Source organism: Pan paniscus, chromosome 18 (genome assembly GCF_029289425.2).
Source record: "Pan paniscus chromosome 18, NHGRI_mPanPan1-v2.0_pri, whole genome shotgun sequence".
NCBI lineage: Eukaryota > Metazoa > Chordata > Mammalia > Primates > Hominidae > Pan > Pan paniscus.
The window spans coordinates 67,604,646-67,616,166 of NC_073267.2; positions in this window are offsets into that span (position 1 = coordinate 67,604,646).

Genomic DNA, 11,521 nt, shown 5'->3' on the forward strand with positions numbered 1-11,521 from the left:
TTCTGGAGAGGCTATACCTTAGACTGATGAACAATGTATCCCTTGATTTTTATTAAATTGTTAAAAAATCTTAGGCAAAAATTCCAGTTAAGAAAAGCAGACATATTAAAGAAAGAATTGACTATAGAAGAGTTATTATGATGATTATTCAAATGCTACACACAACTTTACCCCCTTGAAAATCTGTATGAGATAAATTATTTTCTAGGAAAAAAGTGACCAATTTTGGGTCTAGAACTAGAAAACCAAATAAACAATAATCATAGAGGAAAATAAAGATTGTGATTGCTCCCCTTCAGAAAGGTTCTGAGTCTAATTATTTTATGTGAGTTTACTTTTTTTTCTTTTTCTTTTCTCTCTTCTTTTTTTTTTTTTTTTTTGAGACAGAGTCTCATACTGTCACCCGGGCTGGAGTGCAATGGAGCGATCTTGGCTCACTGCAACCTCCACTTCCTGGGTTCAAGCAATTCTCCTGCCTCTGCCTCCTGAGTAGCTGGGACTACAGGCGCCCACCACCATGCCCAGCTAATTTTTTGTATTTTTAGTAGAGACAGGGTTTCACTATGTTGGCCAGGCTGGTCTAGAACTCCTGACCTTGTGACCCTCCATCTCCCAAAGAGCTGGTATTACAGGCATGAGCCACCGCGGCCGGCCAAGTTTACTTTTTTCTGATTAATGTAATGTAATATTAAGTTCATTGAGGAAACTGTGCAAAATAACATTATGATCACTCATAATGCCATTATTCAGAAATAATTGTGTACTTTTGTGTATTGTCTGTTCATGTCTTCCTGTCTTGCCATCCTCACCTATCTATTTGACTTAATTCATTCCCCTTCCTCATCCAATTGTTAAAAAATACATACAGACATTCATGTAAGTTTTGTTTTAAGATAGACACAGCCAGGCGCAGTGGCGGCACCTGTAAGTCTCAGCTAACCGGGAGGCTGAGGCAGGAGGATCGCCTGAGCCTGGGAGGTTGAGACCAGCCTGGGCAACATAGTGGGACTTGTCTCAAAAAAGTAAGATAAAATAAAAATAAGCAGCACACATTTTACAAAGAAAAAAAAAAACCGGCCGGGCACAGTGTCTCATGCCTGCAATCCCAGCACTTTGGGAGGCCGAGGTGGGTGGATCATTTGAGGTCAGGAGTTCGAGACCAGCCTGGTCAACATGGTGAAACCCCACCTCTACTAAAAATACAAAAATTAGCCAGGTGTGGTCGTGGGCACCTGTAGTCCCAGCTTCTAGGGAGACTGAGGCAGGAGAATCACTTGAACCTGAGAAGTGGAGGTTGCAGTGAGCCGAGATCATGCCACTGCACTCCAGCCTGGGTGACAGAGCAAGACTCTGACTCAAAAAAAAAAAAAAAAAAAAAAGCCAGGCACAGGGCTCACTTGTAGTCCTAGCTACTGGGGAGGCTGAAGCAGGAGGATCCCATGAACCTAGGAGGTAGAGGCTGCAGTGCTGCTATAATGGAGATGGTGAATAGCTACTGCACTCTAGCCCATCTCTAATATTTATATATGTATAAAGATACAATAGACACATACTGAGCACATTCTTTAGCACTGTGGCTTTTAAGATCCATCCATTGTACCAGTGTGCATCTAGTCCATTGCTTGTAACTGCTGCTCAGTTTTCCAGGTGTGCCCCAACCACATTTTATTTGTCCATGCCTGCAGTAATGGACATCCTTATACCTGTCCTCTTAAGGACCTATATGAGAATTTTCTTTCTCTCTCTCTCTCTCTCTCCTTCTTTCGACAGAGTTTCACTCTTGTTGCCCAGGCTGGAGTGCAAGGTGCAATGGCGCAATCTTGGCTCACTGCAACCTTCACCTCCTGGGTTCAAGCGATTATCCTGCTTCAGCCTCCAGAGTAGCTGGGATTACAGGCGTGTGCCACCGCGCCCAGCTAATTTTATATTTTTAGTAGAGACGGGGTTTCTCTATATTGATCAGACTCGAACTCCTGACCTCAGGTAATTCACCCATCTTGGCCTCCCAAAGCGCTGGGATTACAGGCGTGAGCCACCGCGCCTGGCCAAGAATTTCTTTTGCATACACATGCAGTAACAGAATTTCTAGGTATTCATCTATGCATATACAATGTGTAATGTGACTAAATGGCTCTCCAAAATAGTGTACCCATTTACACTCACATTAGCAATGCATGAGGATCTCTGCAGTCACATCCAACCACCAATAATGGATGTTATTTCACTTTCTGAACTTTGCCAGTCTGATAGGTATACAATGACAATTCATTTTATTTATCATTTGTCTGATTACTAACATGCTGGCTTATATCCTCATAGGCATTTAAGTTTCTTTCTTTTATTTTTATTTTATTTGGAGACAGAGTCTTCCTCTATCATCCAGGCTGGAGTGCAATGGTGCAATCTCAGCTCACTGCAACCTCCGCCTCCCAGGTTCAAATGATTCTCCTGCCTCAGCCTCCTGAGTAGCTAAGATTACAGGTGCCCACCACCATGCTTGGCTAATTTTTGTACTTTTTATTTTTTTTTGAGACCGAGTTGTGCTCTTGTTGCCCAGACTGGAGTGCAGTGGCGTGATCTCGGCTTACCACAACTTCCAGCCTCCTGAGTTCAAGCGATTCTGCTGCCTCAGCCTCCCGAGTAGCTGGGATTACAGGCATGTGCCGCCAAGCCCAGCTAATTTTGTATTTTTAGTAGAGACGGGGTTTCTCCATGTTGGTCAGGCTGGTCTCAAACTCCCGACCTCAGGTGATCCACCCGCCTTGGCTTCCCAAAGTGCTGGGATTACAGGCATGAGCTACCGCGCCTGGCCAGTTTTTGTATTTTTTAGTAGAGATTGGGTTTCACCATATTGGCCAGACTGGTCTCGAACTCCTGACCTCAAGTGATCTGCCCGCCTCGGCCTCCCAAAGTGCTGGCATAACAGGCATTAGCCACAGTGCCCGCCCATTCTTTATTTTAAAATTGCCATTTGGTATCCTTTGCCCAAGTCTCTATTGAGGTACCTTTCTTTTCCTTACTGATTTGCAATAGTAAATAGTATGTCTAGGTATTAAGAATCCCTCGTTGGTTTTAGACACTGCAAACATCTTTTCCCAGTCTGTCAATTGTTAATTTCATTTATCAATGTCTTCATTGAACAGAAGTCTTAATTTTTATTTATTTCCTTTCTTTTTTGTGTTATGGTTTGTACTTAGAGGTTTAAAGAAGTTATTACCCACCCTTAGGTCACCTTTGCATATTAACTGCATAGATTTATATTACGCATTTATGTTTCAGTCCTTCCAAAGATAGTATTTGCATGTCGCATGTAGGAAATCAGTTTTATTTTTCTCCTTAGAGTAAGCCAGTTTCATTAATGTCATATGTAAACTATTTTTTCCTGAATGGTTTATGAAGCCACCTTTATTTTATATTAAGTTTCCATATATACAATGTATCTATTCCTGAACTCTCTTCTACTCCACTGGTCTATTTAAAAGTTGTTACACCAATAAGACCCAGATTATTAGATTGTATTAGTATTGTTTTGTAGTGTCTTTTTTTTTTTTTTTTTTTTTTTAAAACAGAGTCTCACTCTGTCGCCCAGTCTGGAGTGCAGTGGTGCGCTCTTGGCTCACTGCAACCTCTGTCTACCCGTCCCAAGTGATCCTCCCACCTCAGAGTCCTGAGTAGTTGGGACTACAGGTGCAGCCCACCACGCCCAGTTAATTTTTGTGATTTTTGGTAGAGATGGGGTTTTGCCATGTTGCCCAGGCTGGTCTCAAACTCCTGACCTTGGGTGATCCATCCACCTCAGCCTCCCAAAGTGCTGGGATTACAGGCGTGAGCCACCACATCTGGCCTATAGCGTGTCTTAATATCTGACAGGCGAATCTCTCTCTTTTTTCTCAAGTCTAATTTGGCTAATTTTCACAGACCTGATTCTTCCATTTAGATTTTACAGTAAGTTTGCTGACTTTCTCAAAAATATTTAACTAGTTTTGATTGTGATTGCATTGTAATTATAAATTAGTTTAGGAAGAATTAACATCTTTATAATATTGTCATCCCTACGAAAAAAATATGTACTATCTCTCCATTTCTTTTTTTTTTTTTTTTGAGACGGAGTCTCACTCTGTCACCCAGGCTGGAGTGCAGTGGTGCGATCTCAGCACACTGCAACCTCTGCCTCCCAGTTCAAGCGATTCTCCTGCCTCGGCCTCCTGAGTAGCTGGGATTACAGGCACGTGCCACCATGCCTGGCTAATTTTTGTATTTTTAGTACAGACAGGGTTTCACCATGTTGGTCCGGCTGGACTTGAACTCCTGACCTCGTGATCTGCCCACCTCGGCCTCCCAAAGTTCTGGGATTACAGATGTGAGCCACTGTGTTCGGCCCTCTCTATTTCTTATTAAGGTCATCATCTGTCTTCATGCTTTAAAACTTACTCCATAGAGGTCTTATATTAAATTGTTTCTTAGATATTTTTATATCTACTTTTTATATCTTCTTATATCTATGTCTTCTTAAATAGATAGATAGATAGATTTTTTTTTTTTGATCATTCTTGGGTGTTTCTCGCAGAGGGGTATTTGGCAGGGTCATAGGACAATAGTGGAGGGAAGGTCAGCAGATAAAAACAAAGGTCTCTGGTTTTCCTAGGCAGAGGACCCTGCGGCCTTCCGCAGTGTTTGTGTCCCTGGGTACTTGAGATTAGGGAGTGGTGATGACTCTTAACGAGCATGCTGCCTTCAAGCATCTGTTTAACAAAGCACATCTTGCACCGCCCTTAATCCATTTAACCCTGAGTGGACACAGCACATGTTTCAGAGGGCACAGGGTTGGGGGTAAGGTCACAGATCAACAGGATCACAAGGCAGAAGAATTTTTCTTAGTACAGAACAAAATGAAAAGTCTCCCATGTCTACCTCTTTCTACACAGACACGGCAACCATCCGATTTCTCAATCTTTTCCCCGCCTTTCCCCTCTTTCTATTCCACAAAACCGCCATTGTCATCATGGCCCGTTCTCAATGAGCTGTTGGGTACACCTCCCAGACGGGGTGGTGGCCGGGCAGAGGGGCTCCTCACTTCCCAGTAGGGGCGGCCGGGCAGAGGCGCCCCTCACCTCCCGGACGAGGCGGCTGGCCGGGCAGGGGGCTGACCCCCCCACCTCCCTCCCGGACGGGGCGGTTGGCCGGGCGGGGGGCTGACCCCCCACCTCCCTCCCGGACGGGGTGGCTGCCGGGCGGAGACGCTCCTCACTTCCCAGACGGGGTGGCTGCCGGGCGGAGACGCTCCTCACTTCTCAGACGGGGTGGCTGCCGGGCGGAGGGGCTCCTCACTTCTCAGACGGGGCGGCTGCCAGGCGGAGGGTCTCCTCACTTCTCAGATGGGGCAGCTGCCAGGCGGAGGGTCTCCTCGCTTCTCAGATGGGGCGGCCAGGCAGAGACGCTCCTCACCTCCCAGACGGGGTCGCGGCCGGGTAGAGGCGCTCCTCACATCCCAGACGGGGCGGCGGGGCAAAGGCGCTCCCCACATCTCAGACGATGGGCGGCTGGGCAGAGACGCTCCTCACTTCCTAGATGGGATGGCAGCCGGGAAGAGGCGCTCCTCACTTCCTAGATGGGATGGCGGCGGGGCAGAGACGCTCCTCACTTTCCAGACTGGGCAGCCAGGCAGAGGGGTTCCTCACGTCCCAGATGATGGGCGGCCAGGCAGAGACGCTCCTCACTTCCCAGACGGGGTGGCGGCCGGGCAGAGGCTGCAATCTCGGCACTTTGGGAGGCCAAGGCAGGCGGCTGGGAGGTGGTTGTAGCGAGCCGAGATCACGCCACTGCGCTCCAGCCTGGGCAACATTGAGCACTGAGTGAACCAGACTCCGTCTGCAATCCCGGCACCTCGGGAGGCCGAGGCTGGCGGATCACTCGCTGTTAGGAGCTGGAGACCAGCCCGGCCAACACAGCGAAACCCCGTCTCCACCAAAAAAATACGAAAACCAGTCAGGCGTGGCGGCGCACGCCTGCAATCGCCGGCACTCGGCAGGCTGAGGCAGGAGAATCAGGCAGGGAGGTTGCAGTGAGCCGAGATGGCAGCAGTACCGTCCAGCTTCCGCTCGGCATCAGAGGGAGACCGTGGAAAGAGGGGAGAGGGGAGAGGGGAGAGCACTTCCCAACACTTCTAAGACTGAAAATAAAATTAAAGTAAAATTAATTCAAAATAAAATTTAAACGTAAAATAACAGCAATGTAATCTCTCACAGTGCAGAAAGCTAAGAAGTCCAAAATCAAGGTGTTGACTGAAGGCTCTGGGGCAGGGTCCTTCCTTGCTTCTTCCTGGCTTCTGGTGGCCCCCAGGCATTCCAATCTGGTTGGCTTGTGGCAGTGTCATTCCAATTTCTGCCTCCATCTCATGTGGCCACCTTTTCTCTGTGTCCTCTCCTCTCGTTATAAGGATACTCAGCATTGGATTAAGGGCACACCCTAAATCCAGCATGACATCATCTTGAGATCTTTGACTAATTACATCTGCAAAAACCTTCTTTCCAAATAAGGTCACATTCTGAGGTTCTGGGTGGACATGAATTTTGGGGGGATATTACTCAGCCCACAATACTGCTTTACCAGAGAGGATGTCTTTGACAACCCAGTCTCAAAAACAGCACCCCCTCCACACCCTACCGACACTTGTCTTCCCACTGCTCTGCCTGATTCTTTTTCATTGCACTCATTACCACTTGACAGTCTAAACAGTTATTTGCTTATTATCTGTCTTGCCCATCACTCAGTTCTGAGCTTCTGGGAGGAAGAATTTGGTCTGTCTGGCTTATAGATGTATTCCCAGTACTCAAGCCTAGTGCTTGCACTTTTAAGTGGGTATGCAGTATGTGTTGAATCAGTGAATCAGAATCACAGGCTTGGGGCTCCTGGCCACTGAAGGCACAGCACAGGCTCTGTGTCTCCTGGTCTCTGCAGCTCCAGACCCACCCAGTCCGTAGAGACCCTCCTCAGCTTGGAATCCAGGCTCACTGAGCCCATTTGCCTGCCCACAAAAACTCTGTGGTCTCTTACTACGTTGTGTTGTTCTTGTAACTTTCTCTCAGTAACTATGCATTTTCCCCAATTAAAATGAAAACACAGCTGGGCACAGTGGCTCACACCTGTAATCCCAGCACTTTGGGAAGCCAAAACGGGAGGATTGCTTGAGCCCAGGGGTTCGAGACCAGCCTAGTCAATATAATGAGACCTTGTATCTACAAAAAAATAAAAATTAGCCTGGCATGGTGATGCACGCCTCCTGTAGTCCCAGCTAGTCGAGAGACTAAGGTGGGAAGATCACCTGAGCCTGGGAGGCGGAGGCTGTAGTGAACTGAGACCTTGCCACTGCACTCCATCCTGGGTGACAAAGTGAGACTCTGTCTCAAAAAAGAAAAAAAGAGCCTGGGCGCAGTGGCTCATGCCTGCAATCCCAGCACTTTGGGAGGCCGAGGCGGGTGGATCACAAGGTCAGGAGTTTGAGACCAGCCTGGCCAAGATGGTGGAACTCTGCCTTTACTAAAAATACAAAAATCAGCTGGGCGCGGTGGCAGGCGCCTGTAGTCCCAGCTACTCAGGAGGCTGAGGGAGGAGAATTGCTTGAACCCAGGAGGCAGAGTTGCAGTGAGCCAAGATCGTGCTGCTGCACTCTAGCCTGGGCAACAGAGCAAGACTCCATCACAAAAAAAAAAAAAAAAAGAAAAAAGAAAGAAACGAACAAACAATAGCCAACAGCACAAACATCTCAATTGGTTCAGCTTACACAATTTTGAAAAATTAAGAAATTATGAAAAATAGTTAAGCAAACTTTCCATTTGATGGGTGCTAAAACTGCTTTGCCCAGATCAACTATAGAGAAGAACAGAACTTTCAATGGCAATTTTAAATAAGTGGGATCAAGAATCTGAAGCATTTCTTAAAAAAAAACTGTAACAGGAGATGACACATGGGTTCACCAGTACGATCCTGAAGACAAGCACAAAGCAGTGGCTACCGAGAGGCGGAAGTGGTCTGGCCAAAGCAAAAGTAGACCAGTCGAAGGTCATAGCAACCGTTTTTTGGGATGCTCAAAGCATTTTGCTGTCAACTTTCTGGAGGGCCAAAGAATGATAACATTTGCTTCCTATGAGAGTGTTTTCAGTAGGTTACCCAGAGCTTTAGGAGAAAAATGCCTGGGAAAGCTTCACCAGAGACTCCTTCTCCACCACAATGCTCCTGCTCACTCCTCATGAAAAACAAGGGCAATTTTGCAGAGTTTCAACAAGAAATCATTAGGCATCCATCTTACAGTCCTGACTTAGCTCCTTCTGACTTCTTTTTGTTTCCTAATCTGACAAATTCTTTAAAGGGCACCCATTTTTCTTCAGTTAATAATGAGGCTGGGCATGGTGGCTCATGCCTATAATCCCAGCATTTTGGGAGGCCAAGGTGGGTGGATCATCTAAGGTCAGGAGTTCAAGACCAGCCTGGCCAACATGGCGAAACCCTGTCTCTACTAAAAATACAAAAATTAGCCGGGCATGGTGGCACGCGTCTGTAATCCCAGCGCTTGGAAGGCTGAGGCAGGAGAATCGCTTGAACTCAGGTGGCAGAGGTTGCAGTGAGCCAAAATCATGCCAGTGCACTCCAGCCTGGGCAACAGAGGGAGACTCCGTCTCTAAATAAATAAATAAATAAATCAAGCAAGCAAGCAAGACTACGTTGGCATGGTTAAATTCTCAGGATCCTGAGTTTGTTTGTTTTTTGTTTTTTTTTGAGACAGAGTCTCACTTTGTTGCCCAAGCTGGAGTGCAGTGGTGCAATCTCGGCTCACTGCAACCTCCGCCCCCCAGATTCAATACTGCAACCACCACCCACCCGGTTCAAGTGATTCTCCTGCCTCAGCCTCCTGAGTAGCTGGGATTGCAGGCACGTGCCACCACACCGACTAATTTTTTTGTATTTGTATAGAGGCGGGGTTTCACCATATTGGCCAGGCTGGTCTCGAACTCCTGACCTCAAGTAATCCACCCGCCTCAGCCTCCCAAAGTGCTGGGATTACAGGCATGAGCCACCGTGCCCAGCTTCCCTCAGTTCTTTAAGGAGGAACTAAATGCCTGATATCACTTACAAAATTGTCTTGAACTTGATGAAGATTCTGCTGAGAAATAAATTCATATTTTTAATTTTTATCTTTAAATTCAATTTTTCACAAACTTTTTGAAGTTCCTTTGTACAAGAAAAACCTTGCTAGTAAACTGCTGCTGTCAGGCCAGGCATGATGGTTTACGCTTATAATCCCAGCACTTTGGGAGGCCAAGGCAGGAGGATTGCTTGAAGCCAGGAATTCAAGACGAGCCTGGGCAACATGGTTTCTTAAAAATAAAAAAATACAGGGCCAGGCGTGGTGGCTCATGCCTGTAATCCCAGCACTTTGGGAGACCAAGGCAGGTGGATCACCTGAGGTTGGGAGTTCAAGACCAGACTCATCAACATGGAGAAACCCCGTCTGTACTAAAAATACAAAATTAGTTAAACTGGGCATGGTGATGCATGCCTATAATCCCAGCTACTCGGGAGCCTGAGGCAGGAGAATGGCTTGAACCCGGGAGGCGAAGGTTGCAGTGAGCCGAGATCGCGCCACTGCACTCCAGCCTGGGCAACAAGAGCGAAACTCCATCTCAAAAAACAAAAAAGAAAAACCCAAAAAATTAGCTGGGCATGGTGGCACACGCCTGTAGTCCCAGCTACCTGGGAGGCTGAGGTTGAAAATCATCTGAGCCTGGGAGGTCGAGGCTGCAGTGCACCATAATTGCACCACTGCACTCCAGCCTGGGTGACAGAGGCCCTGTCTCCAAAAATAAAAAATAAAAAAAAAAATTGCTGCTGTCAATATTAGAATGGATTAGCCATCCAATTGAGTGACAAGAAAAAAAATTTACATGAAAATAATTTTTTTTTTTTTTTTGAGACTGAGTCTTGTTCTGTCACCCAGGCTAGAGTGCAGTGGCACGATCTCAGCTCACTGTAAGCTCCGCCTCCCGGGTTCACGCCATTCTCCTGCCTCAGCCTCCCAAGTAGCTGGGATTACAGGTGCCCGCCGCCACGCCCGGCTAATTTTTTGTATTTTTAGCAGAGGCGGGGTTTCACAGTGTTAGCCGGGATGGTCTCGATCTCTCGACCTCGTGATCCGCCCGCCTTGGCCTCCCAAAGTGCTGGGATTACAGGTGTGAGCCACTGTGCCTGGTCGAAAATAATTTTTAAAAGAATGGCATAGTCAGACAAAAATAATAATAAAAAGGGAGGAAAATCAAATGAGGCAGTAAAGCAAGAGCAACCTGGGCAGTGGGTGCAGAAGTTCAACTGATGCAAATCAGGCAGTTAAAACTTGTGCAAAAGGTAAAATAATGCACCAGAAGCAAGATACAAGTTGTCTTAAGAATCCCATTACTGCCCAGGCGCCGTGACTCACACCTGTAATCCCAGCACTTTGGGAGGCTGAGGCTGGTGGATCACATGAGGCCAGGTGTTCAAAACCAGCTTCGGCAACATGGGGAAACCCTGTCTCTACCAAAAATAGAAAAAATTAGCTGGGCGGGGTGGCACATGCCTGTGGCCTCAGCTACTCAGGAGGCTGAGGCAAGAGGATCACTTGAGCCTCGGAGCTGAACGCAGTAGTGAGCTGAGATTGCGCCACTGCATTCCAATCTGGGCGACAGAGTGGGACCCTGTCTCAAAAAAAAAAAAAAAAGAAAAGAAAAGAAAAAAGAAAAAAACCCATTACTCCAAGATGTTTAGCTTCCAGCTTGGGTAGAACCATTACAGAAGCAGTATCAAGTCCTGTGCCTGGCCCAGAATCTCTAACCATTAACATATTGCAGTCCTGAGCTAAGGCAGAGTATGTCACCTTGGTGGGGTGAGTGCTAAAACACACACAGATTGTGGTAAGTAAATCCAACCCATGATCTCAGTAATCTGGGTTATACTGAAGAATGTTTCCGATTATGGTGATACTGTTAAAATATTTGAAATATTTAAGAGGACCTAATGTCTTAGAGGATCAGACACTTGGAATTTAATTCAAAATGCTTAAAGGAATTTGAAATTAGATCTGTGGTTTTAATTTTAAAATGTCTAAGAAAATTTAACAAGTTGAGGCCGGGCTCGGTGGCTCATGCCTGTAATCCCAGCACTTTGAGAGGCCAAGATGGGCGGATCACGAGGTCAGGAGATTGAGACCATTCTGGCTAACACGGTGAAACCCCGTCTCTACTAAAAATACAAAAAAATTAGCTGGGCGTGGTGGTGGGCACCTGTAGTCCCAGCTACTCTGGAGGCTGAGGCAGGATGGCGTGAACCTGGGAGGTGGAGCTTGCAGTGAGCTGAGATCGCGCCACTGCGCTCCCGCCTGGGCAACAGAGCGAGACTACTCTCAAAAAAAAAAAAAAAAAAGAAAATTTTAACAAGTTGATAAATAATGAATGTTTACAAGACCTTAACGTATTAAATTTATGAGTGTATATTT